Below are 24,191 nucleotides of genomic sequence, written 5' to 3'. Positions count from 1 at the left end.
ATTAGCTCGTGCAAAAAATGCTGCGCAGACGAATCACCTTGTAAGTACAATTATTTGTTATTTCCACTTTTAGAAAAATAATTTTAAAAAAAACATTCGTCTACTTAAATATTTGGGTTCAAAACTGTTACTTAATTTAGTGTAGATTTCTAAAATGTTCGAAATGAAACCGAAACAACGCTAGATATTTCAATCTCACTTTTAAAAATATTTTTTCAATATTTCATTATATAGATTTAAAACTTCTCTATCCTCAAAATAATAGTAATTATTATAAATTAGTTTATTTTAACTTCATTTTTAAAAAATATATGACAATATGCAGGAAACTACGCCGGCGTGGGTCAAAATGATCCCCACCGTATTTCTAGGTATACAAAAACTGCCGTAATTATAGTGTTAATTTATAGAAAAAGCATTTGAAAAGTATATTTTTGTTAAATTTTGACATGTTTAAGCGCAGTACATAACTTATTGATCATTCAATTTACAATTGATGTCCTAAAATATACGCAAGATTTCAATTAAATACAAAACACAGGGTTTTTTTTTTTTTTTTTTTTTTTTTTTTTTTTTGAGTAATCACGATTGCTTATTGCTTTCATTAGACTGTTTTGGCGTTCCTATGATTTTATTTTCCCACCAGCACCCTCCGCAGCATCACCATCGACGGGCTCCTCACGATGCTGCACTTCTAGCGAAAATCGTCTCCAGGTTTCGACAATATCCTACACTTACATGCATACATACACGCACCTACACACATATACACCTACACACACATACATACACCTACACACATACACACACTCAAGCCTGCACACAGATACAAACACATATGCGTACACACACATACACATTCCCCCCCCCCCCCTCACACGCACAAACACTCATACACACAATTACCTACACACTCATACCCGCACACAAACACAAACACACATACACATACCCCCTACACACAAACACACATACCCCACCCCCACACACAAACACACATGCCTACATACACACACACACTCGTGATTGCGAAAAACATAATTTGAACTCAAGAGGTCAAAATTCAAATTAATTTTTCTTTTTTTTTTCCCCTTCTTTTTTGATACATAAAGTACATAAGATAGGGAACACGGAATATGAAGATCATATCGGGTGAATAAATTACGCTGCTTTTCTGGCACACGCGCAGGGCCTGATTACCGCACAGGGCGACTAGGCCTGGGCCAAGGGCCCCATCTTCTTAAGGATCCCCAAATTACTTCAAAACTAGGTATCGCTTACAATTATACAAAAAATACAAGTATCTTTTAAATAATGAGTTGTTTATTGGGGGAAAAAAACTCCTGGAAGGAGAACATTTATTAGTTCTGCGCCAGTATCAAATTTACCATGTCACAATTATGAGGGGCCCCGAAAGACATTCGTAAATTCACACATGATAAATGATCTGCATAGTTTTGTGGTGCACATAGACTTCCCGCCAAAATGCATTCCGACGGGCCCCAAGCCTGTAATATAAATCAACCACTGCATTCCGCTGTAGAGTCTTCAAAGGGCGTCCAAATTAATGTGGGCCTAGGGCCTCACTTTTAATTAGTCGGGCCCAGCACACGCGCACGTTTTGCAGGATTTTATGATCATTTTGCGTAAATGTGGCTGAATTTCATTGAGCCAGTGGAATCCATCAATGCGCAGGTGGATGTGAGCTCATTTACCTTTCACTTCAAATAAATCACACAGAAAAGAATTTAATAGAGTTAAATCATATGACCTAGAGGGGCCAGTTCTGATCAAGAATACTAGAGAATACACACATGCCTCAAGAAGGAATTGGATTCATCAACAATGATAACTGCTTATTACTTTGAACATTGCTGCATGCACTGACCCTTAACTGTCAACTGTCAAACTATTTCGTTTTTTTTGGGGGGGGAGGGGGGTTAAGAACACTAAATAATTAATTTTCTTAATTCAAATTTTGCGTAAACTTTGGGACACCGCTTTACTATGAAATTTCTTCTTACTTTCCCGTTTAAGCGTTTTAAAAAATGAATCAAGACGTGAAAAGTAGCGTAATGCGTCGTACAAGTATAGCAAATTGCAAAAAATAAGTCAAGCATAAATACGTAAAATAATTAAATAAATATCAAAACATTAAAAATTAGAAATTAAGGTTTTATGTTGGGGAAATTGTGTGTCGATCTGTGTGTCTGTATGTCGGTCCGTCTGTGTGTCTGTCTGTATGTCGATCCGTCTGTCTGCAGGTCTGTCTGCCTGTCTGTTTGTTTGTCTATAGGTCGGTCTGCCCTCCCCTCCCCCCTCCCCCCTAAAACTTTTGAAAGAATAGTCCGATTTAAGCAGCAAACGTTGTTTTGTTCGTAAGATTTCGGCGAGAACACTTCATTACCGTTATTTATTTTTCACCTTGAACAATTTTTCGTCCCATTTTGAATAGCTCAAAAATGCTTAACTTTAGCACCTATGCAGAAATTTAAGACAAGTGCAAATCTCAAACTTAAAGGCGGATTTGCTTGAAACTAAATTTGTTGGAAAACCTCTTCACGAAGAACATGTTTATAAAATAACGCTTAAAGTGAACAGTTTATAAAAATATAAAATTAACGCCTACGGGGAAACTTAATACAAATGTAGATTCCGAACTTAAATGCGTATTTGCTTTCAACAGACTTTGTTGTGAAAAACTCTTGACGGAAAATATGTTCAAAAATGAACGTTCAAAATTAATAATTCAAAAAAAAAAACATTAGCCGTTACGGGGGAATTTAAATCAAATATAGATTTCGAACTTAAAGGCGGATTTGTTTCAAATAAAATTTGTTTAAGAAAGGACTTGAAGAAGAACATGTGAAAAAAATAATTTTTGATTTGGGAATTTTAAAGGTATGTTTTGAGCAATTAAAAAATTTTGAATACTAATGCCTGCGGCAGATTTTCAAATTGCTTTATCTAAGAAACCAACAACACTAGAAATGATTTTTGGGGACTAAAAAGTTTTTTTTAAAAAATGTCCAAATTCTAAATATATTCTCCATTTTTGGTTTCAAGGAAAATGAAAAAAATTACTTAAAAAATCGAAATACCATATCTCTTAGACTTAACACTGACGCATGTCAGAGAAAAAAAATGGCTAAATCAAAATAAGGTAAATTCAAAGGGCAAAGTTTTTTACCAGGGCTGCGGAGTCGGAAGGAAAACTCCCGACTCTGACTCCTTTACCCCAAATCACTCCGACCCCAACTCCGCTGCAGTAGTTTTTGTTTTGACATAATGATTGTCAAGAGGAATTGTTTTCACTTTTCTTCAAAAGTTTTGAACTCATTAATTTTATTTTTGGCAATGGGAAATAAAAGAAAATTCGTAGAATTTTACTTTTTATCAGAAAGAAAGAGCAGCGCAGACAGTTTTATTTTTTAAGAAAAGTATTTTATTTTTTTTATTCATTTCAATGTTTGGCAACAGGGAAGAAATAGCATTCGAAGCGTTTTATTTTTACCCAAAATGAAGAGTTAAAAAGATTTTTTTGTTCAATTAAAATGTATTTGTTTATTTTTATTTGATTATTTTTATTTATTTATTTATTTATATTTATTTATTTGATTATTTATTCATTTATTTATTTACTTGAAATAGATTGAAGAGTAATAAATGCATTCGCTGCATTGTTTGAAAAGTGCCACTACTTTATTAAGTTTTTTCTTTTCTTTTTTTTTTTTTTTTTAAGTTATCTATTTCATCAAACGACAGAGGCTTATGATGCAATTTAAAATCAGCGTAAATGCTAAAAAAGTATGTTTGACATAATTTGCAGTTTAAGAGAAATTGATCAGTTGCAAGAAAGTCGATTTTAGTACACGGGAAACTAGGCTCGTTTAGATCTGGACGGAACTTTTTGTTGTGTATCTCCTTCCAAAATTATTGCCGACTCGCATCAATACTCCTTTACCGAACCTTTGCTTACTCTGTATCACGAGCTTGTGTGCCGAAGAACTGTCTACGTAAAGTAAGTTACTTTACAGAGTTTGAGTCCTTTGGAATCCATGGGAGGGCCTTGGCCTGGATTTACGACTTTTTGAGAAACAGATTCATCCGGGTAAAATTCAACAACACTTTGTCGGAGAGCTTTGGGCTTTCTCAAGGTGTTCCTCAGGGATCTGTTCTGAGTCCAACCCTATTCTCATTATTTATAGCTGGACTTGAGAGGGAGGTTTCGAAAAGATGCGAAGTGGGGTTGTTCGCAGACGATTTAGTGCTATGGGACTCTGGCCCTGACATCAATAAACTGAAACATTGCATCAACTCTACACTCAATGAAGTGTGTGGTTTCGCAGAGGGTCACAAATTGTGTTTTAACCCTTCCAAATCTACAGTTAGTTTCTTTACAACAAATAGGAGACTTTTTAACTATCAGCCAAAAATCTATATGAATGCTCATCCGCTTGCGGTGGAAAAGCACCCTAAATACTTGGGCTTTGTTCTGGACAGCGAAGTTACTTGCAATAGACATCTCGATCACTTAATTCAAAAAAGCAAAAAACGCTTAATGATCTTAAAATATATTTCAGGGCGCGACTGGGGTGCCGACTCTAAAACTCTCAGAACTACTTACATGGTCCTAATAAGGCCTATTCTAGAATACGGCTATCCAGTCTACAGCTGTGCCTCAAACACCAACTTACAAAAGCTTGAAAGGGTACAGCTTAGTGCGGCTCATATTATTACAGGACTTCGTAATAGTTGCCCAAATGAGATAGTACTATATGAGGCCGATCTGCAACCTCTCAGCCTTAGGAGAAAAACTAATTTGGTGAAATATTTCTCAAAGCTCACCAGTTATGGGACCCAGAATCGAACGTCTGAGTTCTTGTTGGGGTGGACCAACAATAAAAGATTAAAGAAAAATAGCCCTTTAAGTTTGGCTGACTCAGACAACTTGATCCCAAAAAAATGTAATTCAGCATAGTTTGAAACAGAGCATTAATCCCTCAATTGGTTTAAACAGAGTCTACTTCCACACGGATCTTCCTTTCCAGGTGAACAAGAAATCAGATGCACCGGCTTATTTGAAACAATTGGCTTTGGAAGTGATAAACAATATCCCTGAGGACTCTATTATAATGTATACGGATGGTAGTAAGGATGAACGTAACTGCTCTGGTAGTGGTGTTTATATTTTATTCCAAGGGTGTGCAACAAAATTAAGCAGAAGAAATCCAGACTGTTGCTCAGTGTTTAGAAGCGAGCTTATTGCTATCGATGAGGGGCTCGGTTCAATTTTGTCTTCTCCCGGCTCTTCAGCCGTTTGGATTCTGTCAGATAGCCGAAGTTCCATCCAATACCTCTCTAATTGGCATAAAGTGGGTGATGGTACTGGTGTTTCTATTATTAACAAACTGGAGCATATTTCTTCTTTTCGAGAGGTGCATTTTCAGTGGATTCCATCTCACGTTGATGTTCACGGTAACGAGATGGCCGATATCTTGGCTAAAAAAGGGACTGGTGAGCCATTATATACACCTGATTCTTTGACTTACTTGGAGCTATTTTCTAAGGCTAAAAGAGATGCAAAGTCCTCCTGGACTGTCCCTCCTACCCATAATTGGTACCAGGCGAAGTGCCCGGGAGGTGCATTATCTCTCAAGTGTGGTAGGCGAGATCAGACGACCATCACTAGGCTCATTAGTGGACATCTAAAATCATTGACTTATTGCAATGGAAAAAAGACTTTTCCAACCTGTGTGAAGTGTGCCGATCATCAGGCCACCCCCGAACATATACTGAATTGTCTGGGACTTTCAAGGTTGGATGTTTTGGCGGATCCAATGTTGGTGTTGGATTTTTTGAGAGTGACGAATTTCATAGACCTGGTTTAGCGCTGCTAAACACCGGAGATTTGCAACAACAACTTTACAGAGTTCTGTGCGTTAGTTCTTACTTCAATACGTCTCTTATGTTAAACATCCGACAATGTTTCTTTTTATAAGCTTTTACTATTATAAGCACTATCTTGAGCATGCATAGATAGCAAAAATACAAATCCAACTGCCTTTACATATAAAGCGATAATTGTAACTTATGTTGTTTGAAAAAATAAGCTTCTAAAGTGATAAACAAATTTTTAACGGACAAATTTTAAATGACATTAATTGTAAAAGAATTTCCTGCACACATGATAAAATCTGAAAATATGTACATATAAATACAAGTTTAAATGATTACAAATATAGATAATAGTGTTGCATTTAATCTAAAACTAGAATAGTTCATGTAGAAAGTTTTGATTATAATTGGAAAAAAAAATTTTTTTTTTTTGAGTGAAAATTTTGCAATTATTTACAATAGTTTTCTTATACTAAGGAAAATCTTTTTGTTGTTCTCACCTTTTCCTGCCTTTAAAATGTGGAAATCTAGCGACTCTTATGGGGTTAGATTTTTTAGGATTACCTTGCAAAGTTTTCAAGTAACATTGCTCACAAGAAATGTGATTTTTTTTTTTTTTTTTTTTGTACAATTACATCTTTTTTCATTCATGATGTAAAAAAGAAGCATAAATATACAAGCTTAATATTTTGTAATTCAAATCACCATTATCACTTAATATACAAAGGCACTAATACTTTATTTTTTGTACATTGCAAAAGTATTAGAATTTGCTATGTAAGTTACATTCTTCGTTTTTGACAAGTGCAAAGATATCCAATCTTCTGAATTCATTTTCTTTACAATTTAGTAGCTGAAATTTTCAGTTTTGTACTTCCCAAACATAAAGACTTTTAAATTATCCCGGGACGTTTACGTGCAGTTATTAGGAACGTTCCGTTCCAGTTCAATCAATTCATTTATTTATTTGTTTGTTTGTTTTTGTTTTCCACTCCTTTTAATTAGCGTCGCTTTTCTTTAAAAAATTTCGAAATGAAATCAAATGGCTTTTTCTATATTTTCTTAGCAGATTATTTGATACACTGCACTGTACGAGTAAAAATAGGAAAGCACAGATTTAACGAATTTTCGAAATAAATTGGTTTTTAAATGCATACAAAATGATCCAGCGGTTTATTTTGAAGAAATATTGACTAACCTTACGCTCATAACTTAAGTTGGGATTTTTTTTCTTTTCTCATTTCCGTTTTCCTCATTATATTAATGTTACTGTTACTTCATGCGCCAAAAGTAAGGCAAGAGTTCGTGAGTATCTGCCGCTAAAATTCGGCACCGATGTTATGTCTTGATATGTGTCGCCATCTATTGTAACAATATCAAAGCGGTATTATTTTAAGCGTAGGCTACGTTTTAAGTCATTTCGCGCCATCTTTTGAGAGAACCTCAAAACAACAATTTTTTAAACACAAGTAAGGAGTAAATAACTGGCGTCATCTAGTGAGATAGAAGAGAAAAATAAGTATTTTAAACAAATTCCATTTAAGGAATGCAATACCTCAAAAATAATCAAACGATCAAAAAAAAATTCTATTGGTTATTTCAAAACTAAAAACTACAGGGGAAAAGTTTCATAGCTTTAGTTCAAATATTGAAAAAAATATGCATGGTTTTAGGTCATGCTCGCTATGTGTTCTTAGGCAAAGGAAAAACTTCAAATTGCTTTTTCTCGATGATCGTTTTTTTTTTTTTTTTTCGTGTGTGTGTGTGTGGGGTTTTTTTTTTTTTTTTTTCATGTCATTAGAATCCCTAGGGATTTTTTTCTATTAAAAATACAGCTTTAAAGCAATACTTTTTGCAATTAGAATAATATATTTAACAAAACTTTGCATTGGATAAGCATTTTATAAATTACTCAAATGTTTATAGCATGTTATACCTTTAAAAACCAAAATTTAAAGAAAAACTCCGATTTTTTACATAATTAATCACAGAAAATTTTCTAATAAACACATAAGCAAATGAATGCACAGATTTTTAGAGATGATTATTGTGATAGTTCAGAAAAAAACTTTTTTTTTCTAATTAGTGCAAAAACAAAAAAAAACCTTAAAGATTTTAAAAAATTGAAATTTTTCTCAATTCTTTGAATTTTTTTAAAAAGCTGGCAATATTTTAAAATTTTGTAAATAAATTATTGATTACGAAATAAGTGTGCATGTTATGGTTTCAAAGGAGAAAATTTACTTAAATTTTTAAAAAGTGTTTGGAAGGTAAGGTGACCTATTAAAGCTGCTTTCATTACCTTTTTTTCAGGTTCAGCAAAGCAAACGAATATTTTGTTGCAGTTCAAGTGATTTCTTCCACGTCGACAGAGCAGAAAGAATCCTAAAAGCTGTATTCTCAACTAATGTAAATAGCTAGCTGATAGCTGATTATGGAAGGAAACTTTCGAACTGATTCTTCTTCAAACAAAATAGTAGGGGAAAGGGGTGCACATGTGAACATGGTATGCTTTAATAGGATAACGTCGAGCAAAAAACCTTGAAAAAATTCTGAAGTAATGGCAGCACCAATCTTTTCTTGCCAAACTTTTAGAGCAATGAGCCAGTTTATGTTTCTGCGGTGACAACTTCTTAGTTTTAGCAGGGGTTGTACGTAATTTTATTGCTGTCTTCTTCACGTGAATACATGCTTTAAACTAAGTAATAAACTAAACTTAATTATGGAAAACCATTATACAAATATTCAAGTAAATTTATTTCGTTGTTTATTTTTTTTAATTAAATTAGTAATTATTTATTTTTTAAAATTAGTTCGAAGGTAGATGACGAGGAACTTATGAACACAACATGTAGGGGCACTTCTGAACAGTTCCCATATTCTCTCCGTAATGTAAGTATTAGTGTAGGGTTATTGTATGGGTAAAAAAAGGTGTAAAAATTTACAATTATTGTCTTGCGTCAATCAGTTTGCAAATTTATTGTTGATTATTATTACATTATTAATAATTTTTTATTTATTGTATTATTTTTAATTTTAAATTCTTTTGTTACTAAACAGTTGGCTAAGAATTTAGTGCTTATTTAATATTTACAAGGGGGAAAAGACGAAATATTGTCGTTTAACTAAAAACAAAAGCTTAGAATAATTTTAAAATGCACTTTTTTTTCTTTCTTTTTTTTTTTTTTACTGAGCAGGAAGCCTAAACGCACTATATAACAATAAGCTTTACATAATAAAAATACTCTTTGCATTGTTTAGTCTTATAAGTTTCTATTTGTCGATCAAATAATCAGAACATTCTACAAAACTTAAAAATTTGCCAGTGAGCAGAGTTACACAGTTCGGAAAAAATACTTTATACTTGACAGTTACTGTGCAATTTAAACTGACCCAGTATTGATTTAAAACCCTCCACTGCAATTGGTATACACACGTATATACACTGGTGTGCAAAAATTAAGGACGAGACGGTTTTTTCAATATAACTTTGTACAAAAGCTTTCCAAATCAACACATTTAATACCGTAAGATCCCCAATACGTAAGGACATGTGTAATGTAAGCAACACTTACTAAAAGAGAAATCAGAGGGATAAAAAGAAGCTTTATTGAAAAAGTAGCATGGAGCGCAATGCGACTGAAGGCCGAAACATCCCTGTGATAGGTGTCCAGCAAGAAACATCCGGTCTTTAGTAGGGGATATGATCTCCCCCGACTGCTAGGCAGGTTTCACAGCGTCTGCCCATGCTGAGAATGAGGTTGTCAATGAGTTGCTGAGGCATTGCTGCCCATTCGTCTTGCAGCGCCAATCGAAGCTCCCGAATCGTTACTGGTGGTAAGGTACGAGCTACCAAGCGTCTGCCTAGAAAATCCCATACGTGCTCGATGGGATTGAGATCCGGAGATCGTGCCGGCCAATCCATACGTTCAATATCCTCACTCTCTAAGTTCGGCAGCTACTGTGCGATGACATGGTGCATTGTCGTCCATGAAAAGGAACTGCGGACCCATAGCGCCTCTTAAAAAACGCACATATGGAAGAAGAATCTCGTTACAATAACGGGTCCCGTTGACTGAACCTGCGTCGAAGATGTGAAGGTCTGTACGACTACCAAGCGTGATGCCTCCCCAAACGAGAACACCGCGACCTCCATACCTGTCCCTTTGAATGATGTTCGAGGGATAACCCCGCTCTCTCTCTCCAGATGAGTATGCGATAAGAATCGCTACTCAGACTGAATCTGCTCTCATCTGTAAAGAGTACTCGTCCCCATTCATTGTCTCTCCAATTCCGGTGTTCCCGGCACCACAGAGAACGCCTTCTCCGATCGACAGGCGTTAGAAATACACACCGTATAGGGCGTCGTGCAAACTGACCACCACTGTGCAGTCTTCTGGCCACGGTAAAACGCGATATCGGTCGTCCAGTCGCCTGTGTCGTGTGTCTAGCGATTTCTCCCGCTGTTTGCCGCCTGTTTCTTCTGGCCTGTAAAACAATATACCGGTCATCTGCGGGTGTGGTTCCTCGTGGACGACCACTACTGAACCCCCGGATAGCTGTTCCTGTAGTTTGAAATTGTCTCCAAAGTCGTGAAACGATGCTGTGAACAATTCCGAACTCTGCAACCACGCTTGTCACACTGCAGCCTTCATCCAACTTCCCAATGATTCGACCTCGGGTAAAAGCTTCCAGATGTCGTCTAACAGATTCGCCATTTTTCGCTGAGGCAGCAACTCGGTATGATTTTAACTGCTATACGGCGTGCAATCTTTTTGCCAGAAATACTGATCTTACATCGACAACATGCTTTATACTACTCAGACACTCCCCCATTACGTCTGCCTGCATATCTGCGCATGTGCTACCGTACATCACCTTACGCAATTTCCTGATTAGTCTTTCTGTCCGCTCTGCCTCTTCGTTCAGCTGATATGCTAATTTTTCGACTTCGTCCTTAATTTTTGCACACCAGTGTATTTCGCATTACAGTTTTTCCTTGAAATATGATGCTTGTCCTGCATTTTTCATATGTGCCCCCAGGCTTGTTCACCTGTGCACATGTAAAATCCACATATAGGGGCACATGTGAAAAATTGAAGACTTTTTTTAAAAATTTCATAAAGTAATTTTTTTTTTTAAATCTGAAAAGAAATAAGGCCACAAAGAAAAGACTATTAAATCATAGAACACATTTGCTTTCGGAAACTGACAATATTTTTTTGAGAAATGAAGAAACAAAAAAAAAAAAAAGATTCACATGTGCCCCCTTTTCCCCTATTCAATTTTTAGAATTGAGAAAACAAATGAGAAATAAAATTTAAAGAAGAAAAAAGAACTACATTTTTTTTAAAATGACGTACACTATATGACTAAAAGTATTAGGACGCTTTCAAAAATTTTGTTTTTCAAAATTTTGAAAGAAATGCTTGTATCTCCGTGGATATAAGAGATACTTTCACGAAAATAAAAAATAAATTCAGATAGGTTTTTAACTTAGTTCTGAAATTTATAGCCTATTCCCAGCTATTTACAATGAAAAATGATCAAAAACCTTTTTTTTATTTCCTCAATTTGTTGTTCGTCCCCTAAATGAATAGTGGACTTAATTTTTGTTGGAAAATGGCGACTGGAGTATACCTTTAATGTGAAACAAATTACAGAGCTATTTGTCTTTTATTTCTCGAGAAATCCGCAAAAATGAATTTTTGAAAGTGTCCCAATACTTTTGGTCCTATAGTGTAAATGTGCCGTTCCTTATGTAAATAATTCTGTAACAAGAAGTTCCGTCTAGACTAGAACTAAGTCGACCTATGTTTGGGCACATTGAATTTCCAACATTAAATCTTATTTCTCTTAATTGGTTAAGTTTGCAAATTTCGACAACATACTTTTTTACCATGAAATGTCCCATGTTTTTATTAAGCTGATTTAGTTACTGTCTGTTCGGGTGAATTCTTACAACTTAATTTCCACCTGATTCTTTTGAAGTTTTTTATGAACCTCAGACCCGATGCCAATGCAATATTCTATAATAAAATTAATTAACCATTAATCAATAGTTTATTCCTATTTTAATCTACATTTTGCATAAATCATCTAAAATGAGATCGAAAACATGCTCGCACAAACTAAAACTAAGTATCCAAAGAAACCCCTGACTTTCCTGCATCAGATAAAAAAATTTCCAACATTCCATAGTAATTAGAACGTGAGTTATAATTGTTTTTAACTTATTTCATACCTAAATGTAGGAGAGCCTTCAATTGAAAATTCATTGTTGATCAGGGTCATTGTTGAACAATTTCTTACAGATAGTCGGGAAAATTTGTGATTGTGAGTTTTTGATAGCTATCAAAATAATATTAGTTTTAAAAGGAAAAACATGCGTGAAAACATGTACAATGTATAACCATAAGTATAAAGAAAGGTTTTCAATGAAAAAAAAAATGACACCTCAGTTTATACTATTTGCAGAGGTATAAAATTGTTAGTTAAAGTGTAAATGCGTCAATTGTCTATTGCGTACGTCCCATATATTTTCTTTTAAGGCTCACAAGTATTTTTATAGATATTAAAAACTTATAATCACAAATTTTCCAGACAACTTGTAAGAAATTCTGAAACTGTATAGGGCTTAAATCAGCATGAAGCTCAGAAAATTCATTAATACTTTTTGGTTTATGTTAGAAACATGGTACTTTAAAGCATTTTTATTTCATTAATTGTTAACATATAAAGTTGATTTCTAAAAATACAATGTACCAGTGAAAAAAAAAAGAGCACCTAAGATGGGTGCACCAAATAAGGCCATGCAGACCAAACCCCCCCCCCCCCCCGCCTCTCCATTTTTTGATGTAATATAACAAAAAAAATCACTATAGATCGGGATTTCATCGTCATCAGAAAACCTTCCCCATGATAAAGCATCATCATCAAGCAATTTGTTTTCCTCTGGCAACAGTGTAGAAATATTAGTACTTAAGGGGGTCCGGGACACAACAATCGTCAAATTTTGTGTTTTTTTTTTTTTTTTTTTTTTTTTTTTGAGCAATCACGATTGCTTGCTTATTGCTTTCATTTGACTGTTTTTGGCGTGCTATCATTTTATTTTCCCACCGCCACCCTACGTGCCATCACCGTCGACCGGCTCCTCACGATGCTGCTCTTATAGCGAAAGCCATCTCCAGGTTGCATCCATGTCCTACACACACGCGCATACATACAACTATACACACAAACACATACACACACACAAACACATACACACACACAAACACATACACACACACAAACACATACACACACACAAACACATACACACACATACAAACATACACACACACACATACACAAACATACACACACACACACACACACACATACACAAACATACACACACACATACACGCACACACATACACAAACATACACACACACATACATACAGACATCTACACATACACACAACTACCCACACATTTATGCCTGCACACAGACACAAACACATATGCCTACACACACATACACATACCCCTCCCCCTACACACGCATTCATACACACAACTACCCACACACTTATGCCAGCACACAGACACAAACACACATGCCTACACACACATACACATACCCCCTACACACAAACACACATACCCCCACACACAAACACACACACACTCGTGATTGCGAAAAACATAATTTGATTTCAAGATGTCAAAATTCAAATTAATTTTTTTTTTTTTTCATTTAAAAATCTTCTCCTTGAATCTTGTTTCTATCTTATTTAGAACGAACGATATTATTATTTTTGTTGCATGCATTTAACTGATATTATATTTAACTTTAAAACTTTTAAACGCATTTCTCCATGATGCATTTCTTCCCTATTTTTTGCATTCAAACTCTTTTAAGTCAAGAATTGTTACCAATTCTTGAAGATAAAGTAATGAAATTTGGAGCATATCTTTTGTTTACTTTGATTTTTATTCGGTAAATTAAAAAAAAAAAGGTTTTCTGCAGAAAATATGATTTTTTTTAAAAGTATCTTCGAATTTTTCGAAATTTTTCTTCAAAAATATATCTATTTTTTAGTTAATATTTTTTAAATCGCCGAATAAAAATTAAAGCTTAGATATTTGTGCATAATATTTGAAAAAAAATTTGAAAATTGACCAAGAATATTATGAGTTATAGCGGTTTAAAGCAACTCCGTTAAAAAAAAAAAAAAAAAAAAAAAAAAAAAAAACAATTCAATTGAAATTTAAAAAAAAAATATATATATATATATATATATATATATATATTTAATATTTATGTTGTGATTTCGCTTATTAAATAGATGGTGAATCAGTGCAAAAAATTTCAAAACTGTAAACTGTTTAGTTTTTTTTTTTTTTTTTTTTTTTTCAAAATATGTCCCAGATTCCCTCCTTAAGTCAAAAAAGTCAAATCCGGGGCCTCCGTGGCTCTGTGGTAGAAGCTTCGCCTACTAAGTCTGAGGTCGTGGGTTCGATTCCCGTCGTAGCCCTGATTGTTACTTCCTTCTCTTGTGTTGTGAATTTTTCCTGTGTGTTTCCAGAGGCATGGCGCTTGGCACGCAGTCCTCTATGCATGTGAAGCTGTTTAGCTTCTAAAATAAACAAATAAAGCAAATCCACATGATCTTATTTTGCAGTAAGTTTCGTTTCTGCACTATTCCCTGTAGTATACTAGCACAAAAAAAAAGTTGGATATTGTTATTGAAGCTTTGTTTATATGCAGCTGACGAATTCAAGAAGAAAAATGTTGTGTACCGTAATGTTTTCCAAGGATTTGATAACTCTATAGAAAAGAGACTGGAGCCCAATAAGGTCAACGTTCGTCTTATTAGGACACCGGAGTGTCGGGTGGAGAAATATGATCTTGCGCTTCATCATATAGGCTGCAAATATTTACACGAACTATGCACAGAAGTGGCCGAAGAACAGTAAGGGACGAATTCTGAGTACCCTTTATATGATGATTGTTCTTTCTCTTTTAAATTTAGTAAACATAGATTTTTTGATAATGCTTTTGAGTTCATCAATGTGGTTTAATAAGTTTTGTATTGACATTAAAGAATTTTTATTTATTTATTTATTTATTTTTTTTTTTTTTTTTGAGCAATCACGATTGCTTATTGTTCTCATTTGACTGTTTTTGGCGTCCGTGCCTTTTTCAACTTCGACCAGAGAGCAACACCGCCCACCGTCCTCTGCAGGCGGCTCGGCGCGGCTGCTCCGCTCCTGAGCTATCCGTTTCTCCTGCTCGGAGGCGTCCATGTCCTACACACACGCACGCTCACACACATACACACACACAGGTTTACGCACACACACTTACACACACAACTATGCACACGCAACCGTCCAGGAGGAGAGGCAGGCTTGGAGGGGGGAACAGGAGCTGTTTCTAGAAACAATAACTCCAATGAGTAGGATCCTGTCTCAGTTCGTGATTGCGAGAAACATAATTTGAATTCAAAATTTCAGAATTCAAATTATTTTTTTATTTTTTATTTTTAGCTTAATATTTTTTTTTTCCTCTCATCAACTCTGTGCGAGGTAATAATTGCCTGTGCTGCAAAAATATTTGTGTAGCCTTCCATAAAATAGCTGCCTCCACTTAACTGATATAACTGGTGTAACGTAACACGTCGCTTGTGGAAGATTACATCATAGTAATGTAACTATAGCATAACGTTTCACGAATTTATGTGCAGGGAAAACTAGAGAGATTTGACCCATTGGGAGACTTGAACTATGAGGATTTTTTGCATGAATATGATATTTAGGATACATTTTAGTCATATTATTGATTTACCAATTACACAACAGTATTTTACAGGGCGAAGCCAATTCATCAGAATGGGGTTGTTTCCTTCTGTCAAAAGTACTACTTTTAGTCACTGAAATTGATAGAATAAGCAAAAAAAAAAAAACATGGACCCAGAAAATACTTTTATTTTCCCAACAGTTATTTTTTAGTTAATATTTTAAAATGTCCGATTTTTCAAACAGGGCGTGGTCTTGATGACGTCACAAATGATGCTCTTTAGGGCATCTTTCTACCACGTTTCCACGGTATGATAATCAAGAAGCGAATTAAAATTGCGCTCTACGCTTGCTATCAACCATATCATTGCCAATAACACGTGAGTAAAGATGCGAATTAAATATTTTGCTCTGTGAATGGCGACACTGAATGGCATTGCATCATTTGTGATGTCAACAGACAGAAGCGTAAGCAATGAAAGCGCACCGATTTAAGCAATTTTTTCTAAATATTAAACTTAAATTATTTAAAAAATGGTCAGATCCTATGTTTTTAAGCATGCTCTTTCAGAAAAAAATACTTTTAAAATTTTGGAAACGACCCCATTATCAGCGGTTTTCCAGTAATTCAGAGTCAAATGATGCTGCAATGTTTCAAGTAAGTTTGAAGGTTTTGGAATTTGTTAAATTTATACCTCCAGTTTTGAGGGAAATGAATTTTAAAAGTGTACATGTTTTCGTCACTTTTCTAGCTATATACTGACATACATTAGTTCTATATAGCTTTACTAAGTTGCTACAAGTTTAACCTAGCGTCAATGACCAAACTTTTCCCTTACTCTCAATGACCGGGTATCCGGGTACCCATGTTGAATTTCGGAGATTTAGAGCAGGAAAATAATTGTTTTTCTGACACCTCTTCTAATTGAAACGTTTTCTTCCACCCTCATCTTGGGAAATGTGTGTAGCTTGTTTTTACCAAAAAACAAAATGGCTTATTGTTTTTTCAACATTTTATGTTTACGTTACACGCTAAGTGGTCCGTTAGAAAAAAAATGTATTTCTCCAGTTTTTTTTTTTTGGTAATACTAGATGTATTAGGTCTTACGCTTTGGTATTTCATAGAGAATTCTTAGTATTTCATTTATTTACACTAGTGATTTCACAAATAATCATGAAGGAAAATAAATTACAGACACAGCAATACGTCGTGCCCTGACAAAAACCCAATGGTCATAAACATAAATAATATCGAGAAAACTCAGAGTTAACAAATTACGAAACAAAAATTGCTGTTACTATTATTATATAGATTTATTCAAATATTGTTTTTTCGAACCTTACTTCCGACCATTTGACTACAAATTTGCAACAATCACTCTTTATACCGGATGATGATGATCGATCTTTTGGCAGTGTCGGATCTCTGATTCTTCTGATCAGGGGCAAATTCTGAAATTGCCACCCTTACCCATATCCTTAAAGCGTTTATATCGGCTTTCAGCTATGAAAATGCAGAAACTATGCGGATTTGCTTACCCCTAGAAGTTACCGCCACGGGCAAGAATCCCGTTTTCTTCCTCATAGATCCGGTAGTGGTTTTGAATCAATCAAGACCCGAACATACTTTTCAATTCTTATGAAACATAACAACGGGCAGCATGGATCAGCTATGTGGGTTCCATTTGGCTGGGCTGTTCCATTTTGGCTTCCAATTGATGGGTTTTAAAACTTTTCTCTCCCCCCCCCCACGTAACTTAATATTTTTACCAGCTTCGTCGCCCGGATTTGCACGGGCCACCTCGAAAATAAAAGTTATGTCAAGTGACGCGTGTTCAACGATCAGGCTTGAACAAAAAAAAAAAAAAAATCGGTAAACTTTTGTGGCAGATTGCGGAAAAATAACCTAAAAGGAAGCATTTTAAATTCCTCGATTACAGGAAAAGATTTAAAACAAAAGCCAGAATTTTATTTGTTCATATTCGAGAAAAAAATGGCATTACATCTTTCTTCTCAATGATTTTCTTCATCGCTACAGACTTTGACAAAAGTATTGTTGCGAAAAGTTGAGATGAAGCACTGAATAGTAATTGGAATAGAGGAAAGCCTTCGAAAAATAGGGATTTTGTATCGAAATCTAAGTATCATAATGAATACATATATAGTTTTTGATTGATATCTCCGCTAATTATTATCGGAGGATTATGTTAAACAGCCAAACATAAAGACGAGAAAAATACGAATCTATCGATACCTGGTTTGATGGTCAGCTCACTGGCGTTCGGGAGAAGTAACTCGGACATAGATGAATGCGTAGTACATACATAGGTACATACATAGATTGAAGCATAACGCTCAGTTTTTAACTATGTAAGATTTAAAATAATAAGCGTAAATACATTCTTGAATAAATTTTTAAGGCTTGTTTTCAATTTTCAATGCGTGAAATGCGCTTGTAAAGGCAAAAATATCCCTGGTGGTGAATTTTTTTAACCTTTCTCCCTCCTTCCAGGAGAAAAATGTGACCACTCTAGTGCTCAGCAATACACTGCCGTGTGCAGGTAAACGGCAGTATCTGCAAAAATGAGTTTTCGAGATATTTGAAGAAACGCGTTTTAGATTCAATACTAACTGGGGATATGCTGAGATTAGACGTCTTTTTCGCGCCTTTTTTTCTGCGGAAGCCAATTAAACGAACTTGTACAGTAAAAACAACGTAAAATAGATGACAAAAATGCAAAAAAATGAAAAATGAAAAATTTGCAGTTACTGCCCTTTACCTGCACACGGCAATACAGATTCCAAACTGATATTTTGAAAGAGCAAAGTAATATGAATAGATTTCAAATTGTTTGCTTTGAAATATATTCTTACTTCCCTCCCCCTACAAAAGATTAACTTGATCGAGGAAATTATGCAAATTACCGCTGAATCAAGTGTGAGAAGAAATGGCCGTGATTTATCTGTTTTAAAAATATGTCAAAACACGCATGGTAATGATCACATCACCTCAACACAACTGAATAAGAAAACAATCGATGCATTGTACTGCTGCAATAGCTTAAGCCAAAACTTTTGGGGGAAATCTTTTATCTTTCCAAGCCGTGCTTTGAGGAGAAAGTCAAATAAAAGATGAAAAAAATATTTGTTTGAAGGCTTGGAAGAAAAACAAAAATCCCTGCTACGATCTGGAATAAGTCCCTTTTGCGCTCTCTACGAAAAAGCATAAAACCACACTCCCCATATCTTGCCATTGAAACGAGACATAAAGAAAGGGAAAAAGAAAGAGCCTTGATCTCCCCGGTCATCATCTATCACGTGGATTTTGGCGCGAAAGAAAAGCGCGCGAAGGAGTTTGTAGGAGAAGCAAAGCAGAGGTGGAAGCGGCAGTTTGGCACACGGAAACTTACACTTAGTACGTGGAAATCCGGCTCACCCCGCCCCCTTTGCACTTATCCCCGCCCTCCCTTTCAATCAGTGGCGAATGGAAATCACTTCCGGTTGGGAGATTTGAGCTCCTGCGTCATCGATCCAATGCCCGGGATACTGCCGGAGTTGATCCCCGTCGTCATGGTTACCCCTCTTTCCGACTAAAAAATAGAGATCTTAGGATGTTCTTGCTGCATGCCGGGATGCTGTGATCGATTGTGGTTGGTTTCTTTTTATCTTCTTTTCCCCCAACTTCAACGAAAGTGTAACAATTTTTTTTCAATAAAACTGGTACATTCTGCATAAAAAATAAAACTTTATCAAAATATCGGCAAAATGAATACACAGTCTAAAATTATAAAAACGTACCATTTTTGTTCGATGACTAATTTGAAAGCAAATCACGAATCATCAGTAAATTCAGAATGACCAAATTTTTTAACTAGTTGAACAAGTTTTTAGGTTCGAAGACGATTTTTAGGCAGATAACATTTAATTAGTAGTGCGAAACCGTCTTTACATGAGGATGTAAGGATGAATTTCGCGGACCAGAAAACGTATAAATTTTAAATATATATTTTAAAAAACAAATAGTAACATGGGAAAACGGAACTGGTATACTGCCGTGACCAGGTAAAGGGCAGTAAATTCAAATTTTTTTTTTTTTTTTTTTTTTTTTTTTTTGCATTTTGGTTTATCTATTGTCATTTGGTTTTATTGTACACTAATTTCACTCGCACGGTTTTGCAAGTAGTAGAAAACTAAAAAGTCTTTTGGTTTGCCTGTACAGTTGAATCTCTGTTTAACGATGCTCTATTTAACGACTTTCTCTATTTAACGACGGCTTTTCACGGTCCCAGATCGTCCGCTATAGTGGCAAAAGCATTCTATTTAAGGACAATTTTGTGTGGTCCCTTGAAAGTCGTTAAACAGAGAGCCAACTGTATATTTACAAATAATGTATGATGAATTTCTCGCCAATTGGCTTGCCCCTGTTAGGTTCCACGTTATAACTTAGTAATTTACTCGTCCATCTTATGATAGTTTTGCTCGGGAAAATGTTCTTAAAATTGGAATACAAAAAGAACAAGATCGAATTTTCAAAAAAATGGTTTCAAGGTGCCCCCCCCCCCCTCATGAGACAAACTAATTCTGTGCCAAATTTCATGAAAATCGGCCGAACGGTCTAGGCGCTATGCGCGTCACAGAGATCCAGACAGAGTTACCTTCAGCTTTATTATTAGTAAAGAATAAAGAAAAAGCTCGCTTATTTGGTTTCCTAGCAAAAAAAATCGTCTAATTATAACATGATCCTATTGTCAGTATTGAATCCAAAACGCGTTTCTGCAAATATGTCGAAAACTCATTTCTGCAGATACTGCCGTTTACCTGCACCCGGCAGTACAATAGTCAACATGCTTAACAGAAACTTACCGGCAAAATAAACGAACAGCTTACATTCATTTAAAAAAAAAATAATTTGAATTTTGACATTTTGAATTCAAATTATGTTTTTTGCAACCACGAGTGTGTATATGTAGGCGTGTGTGTTTGTGTGGGTATGTGCGTGTGTGTAGGTGTACGTTTGCATGCGTGTGTGTGTATGTAGGTGTGTGTGTGTGTGTGTAGGTGTATGTTTGCATGTCTGTGTGTGTAGGATATGGACGCACCCTGGAGACGGTTTTCGCTAAAGGAGCAGCATCGGGAGGAGTCGGTAGAAAGTGGTGCTGCAGAGGGAGGCGGGGGGGGGGGGGTGAAATAAAATCAGCGTAACGCCAATGACAGTCAAGTGAGAACAATAAGCAATGTAATTGCTCAATTTTTTTACAAAAGATTAATTCGAAATCAAATCAACGGGGCACATGTGGATGCTTCACTTGCCAAATCGATTAACTCCGTGAAAAAAAAAAAGTCGCGAAAAGTGATGAAGAAGATAGTGTTATTCATCGGAGTGAATGGGCCCCCGTGTTACATTTTCTGCCATCGCAGGATCAGAAATGCACTGAACCAAAAGTTTAACATAAATTCAAATGCTAACCATTAATGAAGCCCTATGTGATACTATGTGGTGCATAGGGAGTTTCTTTTTGTGTCTAATAAAAAAAAAAAAAAAACCATTAATGAAGCACTATTAAAGCATATGAGGATTTTTTTTTTTTAAGTGGAGTTAGTCGATTTGGCAACTAGGTACGGCAACGTTAGAGGAGGGAATGAGGTTCAAGCTCTTTCCTCTGCTAATTGTTTAAAACTGAATACAATTTTAAACCATATTGGATTACTTTAGGGGAGATGGTTCGGAAGCTTGGGAATTTTTCCAAAATTGAAATTTTAAAAACTCAATCTCGCCTCTACCTTGAAGGATTCCTGAATCCGTCCTTGGACTACTTCCTTCGCTTCGTTTCAGCTTATTTCTCCAGTGACAAGAAAGGTTGCAGCCGAGTATAATAAATTGTCATAAAAATATAGAGAGAAGGAGATAAATTACTGAAAATGCAAAAATAATAATAAAATCGGCCTAGTCCCTCATGCTATTACTTAACATCTTACTAAATAACTTTCTCAGGGACTCTTCGACTTCATTGTTTATGTTCTAAAAAAAAAATAAAACTTCGTATCCCATGGTATAGGATTTATGTAGCATGCCAAATAAATCAGCTAACACACGCTTAGACAATAAGAATAAATTAAAACAGTAACACGATGGCAGAAAATCTGGGTTCCCCAATATCTTAAGGATAATTTTGACTGATTTTTTTATTTCAAAAATGTTGAGGAAATCATCACAAAGAACAAAATGCTTACGCCGAATAAATAGCATCATATCGCGAGAAAAACGAACCAGTGAAAACTAAATTTTTTTGCTTCAAGAGGAGGTACAGTAAAGAATGTAAATATAATTCACCATTTTCCATTTCTCTAAACAGAAAGAAAAAATATTTTGAACAAAAAGTTACATGATTTCACTTTTTAAAAATACTAAGAATTTCTGAAACACTTAAAAATATTTTAAAGAATGTTTATTAATATTCATGCATTCAAAAATACCAGCAAATCAATGTAGTCCAATCAGCTGTCTTTTTTTTTCCCCTTAGAGAAGGAAATGAAAATTAAAATGACAAAATAACTGATAGGAAATGATACATTTTTATAAAACTGATCACTATCTTTTACTGAAAAAATTTAAAAAATCTTTGAAAAAATTGAAAAAAATAAATATATAAACCCTCAAAGAGCATTTACATACATTTTCATACAGTTTCAGCAAAGTTTAAATGTTACTTGCGAAGAAACTGAATGTTAATTTTCTTTAATCGATACAGTTTACTTTCTGAAAAAATCAATGAAATCGATTTAGTCTAACACATTTCAAATTTACTGTATTTCACTTGGGTCACTCTAAACTCATCTATACAGATGTTCTGCTCTTCTGAACTTCTAGAAAATAGAGTTAGGCTACTCATTGTTTAATGGATTTCTTTGGAAAAGATTCTCATTATTTACTACACTGTAAAAGTCCACGAGTCGAGAGAGAGAGAATCACCTTTCTACAACTTTTTTTCCTCAAAAGGGTTTGCCGGTCCGTGGATCAAAAAATTATGAAAAACTCTGTATCAGTGTATCTAAGAAATACACGCGACTTTTTAGCCTACTTTCCCAGTAAAAGTCAGAAAAAGAAGAAAAAAGCATGAAAGAAGGCTTAATACATCTTAAAAATATCGCAAAAAACAAAAAAAAAATCAAAAATAAATAAAATAATTAAATAAATATTGAAAAATTAAAAATTGGAAAGTAGGGTATTGAGATGGGGGAAAATGTCTGTTTGTCTGTCTGTCTGTCCCCCCCCCCCCTAATAACTTTTGAATGAATAGTCCGATTCGAACAAACTTTTTTTTGATCGAAAGATCTCGACGAGGACACCTCATTCCCATATTTCACTTTTTGATTTGAACTATTTTTTGTTCAATTTTGAACAGTTAAAAAAAACTTTACATTAGCGCCTACGGGGAAATTCAAGGCAATTCCGAACTGTGTGGCGAATTTGCTTCAAACAAACTTTGTAGGAAAAAGCTTTTGATGAAAAACTTGTGTATAAAATATCTTTTTCATTTGAACAATTTTTCGTTCAATTTTAACAGTTCAAATCCCTTAACATTAGCGCCTACGGGGAAACTGAAAGTCAATGTAGATTCCGTACTTGAAGGCGGATTTACTTAAAACAAATTTTGTTGGAAATAGCTCTTGACACCAAAATCCAGACTTCGGCTCCGAGAATTTAGGGGCACTTGACTCCGACTCTTGTACCCGACAATTAATCGGACTGCGACTTCGACTCTGACTTCGTAGCTTTGGCAAAAATTTATACACGGAGGACAAATGACTGACTCCGATTCTTAGATATTCGACTCCGACTCTTTTACCCCAAAATGAAATTGACTCCGACTCCGCAGCTATGGTTTTGACTGTGAAATGATTATTGTTGATATGACTTGTTTTTATTTTTACGCTAAATTTTTAATTTAGATATTCAGTTTTCGGCGAATAAACTCGAAGTCATTTATATTTCTACATAAAGATATGCGCAGACGATTTTTTTTTTTTTTTTTTTTTTTGACAATGAAAGTTATTTTTTTAAGTTGACATATTATTGTTTTTATTTATTTTGGTAAGTGCATTAATTCATTTAAAAAATTGTTTTTGGCAACAGGGGAAAAAGAAACGATTGTTTTTTTTTTGTTTTTTTTTTTTTTTTGATATGATGTATTTATTTTAATGAGATTATAATTTTAATTATTATTTTTTCGTTTTGAAAGCTGTTAAAGATTTTTTTAATGGAAAAAAGTGTATTAGCTGCTTTGTTTAAAAGTTGCTGCTATTTTTTTTTACGCATCTAATTTTTTTTAGATGAGTGAGGAACATTTTATTCCTAGAATTCAGCTTAAAGCATTTTAAAAATATGTTTGAAAAATTTGCGATTTTAGCTATTTTTGAGAATATTTATCAGGTACTAGAAAGTAGTATGGGTATACGGGAAAGTAGGCTCGTCTAGTTTTAGACAGAACTTCTTGTTATGTT

This window comes from Uloborus diversus, chromosome 4 (assembly GCF_026930045.1).
Source record: "Uloborus diversus isolate 005 chromosome 4, Udiv.v.3.1, whole genome shotgun sequence".
In the NCBI taxonomy this organism is placed as follows: Eukaryota; Metazoa; Arthropoda; class Arachnida; order Araneae; family Uloboridae; genus Uloborus; species Uloborus diversus.
This window is presented reverse-complemented; position numbering follows the sequence as displayed.